Raw genomic sequence first — 3,798 nt, 5'->3', positions numbered from 1 at the left:
AATGGACATTTTGTATTTTTTGTTGGAAAATATATATATATTTGGAATAATATTGTTTAAGAAATGGATTAAAAGTGACACTCAAACTTTGAGTCATCATTGTATACACTATTCATGTTGCTCATGAGCTAGCATGGATGCTCAAGCTATCACTCAAGCTAAGGCTTAAGGATTTGAGAAAAGAGATAATTCAAGACAAATCTCTCTCCTTTAGAATAAGTAATGTTCAAGCAACAAGATGTAGTGGTGATGCATGAGGTTTTTTAATATGTAAGACCATGCAATTATGTGTTATTACTCAAGCAACAATGTGGTCACTCAAGCATTGAGAAAACAATGTGAATGGTGATTCTGAAACTTGTTAGATTATACAAATAAGTATCATAGCTCAAGCGATAAATACTCAAGTGATTAGTGAGCATTTGAGAGAGGGAAAGGTTGAGCCAACTTTCTCTCTGATAGAGATAGTCACTTAAAGGATGTGAGACCACCTCAGTGAGACAGTCCATATCAATTCTCTCTCCTTTGTAATTGGTAACGCTTAAGCAATGTGAGATCACTCAAGTGAGAAAGTCTTCCTTTATGTAAGGAATCATGATTGCTTAACTGAGGTGTCTCTAATGATGATATAATGTGTGTGTATGGTCAATGATACTTGGGATGATATCGTGACCTAAGAGTAAGCAAATCACTCATTTAGGAAATGAGAAAAATTGTGCTTCACTGATGATTTCATCACATAGATTAAAAGTTTAGGTGGTGAGAAAGTAAAAGATGTTTGTACATTAGATTGGTACAAAGTAGGTGTACGAACTATCCTGACATAGGAAGTTGAAGATGATTTTTTTTAATATCTTTCTAATGGATCAGGTGTTATTATCTAGTAGGATATGCTTAATATGAATCTGCATAAGCGTCAAGTGTGACAAATTTCAATGTTTCATTGATATGTAGTTGATGATTAATGTATTTTTGAATAAAAATGATTCACTTGTAATTTGTTGTGTGTTCTAGTGTGAAAGGGTGATGTAATTGATATATATATATATATATATATATATATATAATGTTTTTGTGATTGCATATTTTAATAATTAGTTCATCTTTGTCTATGTGTGTATATGTAAACTATTGTGATAGTACTTTTAGTTATTTACCTTCTATTTGATAGTGAAATGACTATTGTATAAAAGTAGGGAAATATTCAACTTAAGGAACATAAACTTAGTGAACTATTATAGAAAAGCAAGAAAGTTGGAAAACTCATTTAATGCACCTCTCGACTCATGTACCGAAGTGCTTCGACATAAATTTCATTAAATGTTCCAAGCAACAAAGAAGAAAGATATACTACAAAAGATGAAAATTTGATTGGATCCTTGTAGTATAAAAAACGAGAAAAAAAAAGAATAAAGTAAAGAATGCAAATCACAAGTTGTGCCTTTCTCTTTTAAGTAAAGAATTTTTAATTTTCTTCTTTGTAAATAACTATCAACTCATTTCTTTATCCTAAGAGTATAAGACTTACTTAGCAAAACTTTGTATTTGCTTATGTAAACCATAAGTTAGATTGAACAAACCTTCGTATATTTCTTTGTAAAAGACCTTTTGTATGTAAGACAAAAATGACTTGTCTTTAAAAAAATAATTATGTATGAAAACTTTGATAAGTTCATTAAAAAAAGTACTTCATATGATACGTTTAGAGAAACTAATTAAATAATACCCATAAGTTAGGAGTAACTATAAAAATTACTCGTATTTTAGTTTATAGTGAAATTTGACTTGTTGGTAAAAAAATAGACATAATTATGATTAAAATGGATCAATATAAAACTTGGTGTTCTTTTTCTTACCTATATTTGTTGTATTTATTTAAACCGACCATAAAGTTTTGTGTTGTTTTTTGTGAAAATAAGTTGAAACCGATATTGTATGTTGCGTTGTTTAATTATTTACTTACAATTAAACTTGAAGTCTCATTTTTTTATCATTTTTTATCAACAATAACAAATGAAATAAATGAGAGTACGAGGATTACTTCAACCCATATAAAAAAAACTCCAAGAATGTATAAAGGTAAAAGTAACACCAATATGCAGATACAAGGCACCAACTATGAAGTACAACCCACAAAAAATCAAGTTACATCCATATGTGAAACTTACATAATGACAAACATTTACAATATGCTGAATATATGCCTTAAATTACATAACTACATTGCCAAACTCTCCTGCAAACCAAATAGACTATCCCATCCAACAAAGATGATCCAAAGACTATAGAGTCTTAGAGCCTCTACAACTACACAAAACACCACAACCAATAATCTAATACCAACCTTGGATACAAACCCTCCTATATATCGATGATGCGTTCATATGAAACATTTAGACTAAATTATTAACAACAATTTCATTCCTTGTGTGAAAATATTTTAAAATACTTTTAACATAATTCAACCTCATTTTTCTATTTTTGTCTCATAATATAGGAATAATTGTTCAATAATAATTTACTCCAAACATAATTATTATATTAATAAAACATAAGTTGTTTAGATAATATTGGAGTATCATATATTTTCATATTTGCATATTTGCATATTTTCATGTTTTTAACTAAAGATTAATTATAAATAATATTATTGTATAATTCACACTTATGCTAAAAAAATACAAACAACTCTATTATTAGGTTATTTTTATTATGATATTAAAATTAGAAGTTTCACTTGCTAAACCAATTTAAAATGTTTCATTATCAATTAATTTTATAAAATATTCTTAATTATGATTTATACTTTTAGTTTAATAAATAATAAGTGAAATAGGCTTATTTGAGAGTGAAACTTTGTTACTTTATTTTGTATTGCAAAACTTTTTTTTTTTGTTTGGAAAAAGCTTACCTTAACTATTGGAATATATTAATAATAATAATAAAAATAAAGATAAATTCATATATTACTAAAAAAATAAGTTTAATAGTTCTTTTTATTCTACTATTACAATATTTTTTTTTTCAATTTAATCTTATTATTTTTAATTTAATATTTTTTGTCAAAATTAATAATAATGTCACTATAGGAACAATTAGCCCATATAACAGATGGCGTGAATAAAAATTTATATCATTAGAATAATGTTATCACTATAAATTTAACAAAACAATTTGTACTAACTAATTTTAATAATTGTAAAAGCAAAGTGAATGCCTAAAAGTAATAGGATGAAATTTTAAAAAGTTTTAAAAAATAGTTATTCACCTTGAAACCAATATAAATAATAATTCACATTAACAAATCAAAACTATTAACATATTTTAAAAAGAAAAGCCCTTTTAGTAATAATTATATTTTTTTAAACATAAAATTAAAAATAAACATACAAAGTAAAGTATTTAATTTATTTATTAAAATAGTTGTGTTTTAGAAAGAATAACAATTTTGGGTCCCTTCTTGAGAAGATGCGAATGAATAATAGTGAGCATGTGGATACAGTACAGAAACCCATAGTCTAACGACCACTGGTTTCTAACTGTCATCCACTAACCCCTTTCCATGATGATTAGTTAGGTAAGAGAAGTTGTTTTTAACAGTACCGTTATGCGAACTTGGAGCACCGTACGACTCATGGTCAACGGTCCACACGATTAGACCCTCTACTCTACCTTTCGTAGGGCTAATTTCGTAATTCCGTTCCCTTTTTTTCTCTTTTCATTCATTTTTTACTCGTTGGTAAAAGGGAAAAGGTTTTTTGAATTGGTCGTTGGGGTTTTCGAGACGGAGCAGTGGCA

Source organism: Phaseolus vulgaris, chromosome 3, assembly GCF_051622355.1.
Source record: "Phaseolus vulgaris cultivar YP4 chromosome 3, ASM5162235v1, whole genome shotgun sequence".
NCBI lineage: Eukaryota > Viridiplantae > Streptophyta > Magnoliopsida > Fabales > Fabaceae > Phaseolus > Phaseolus vulgaris.
Note: the sequence above shows the minus strand (reverse complement) of the source record.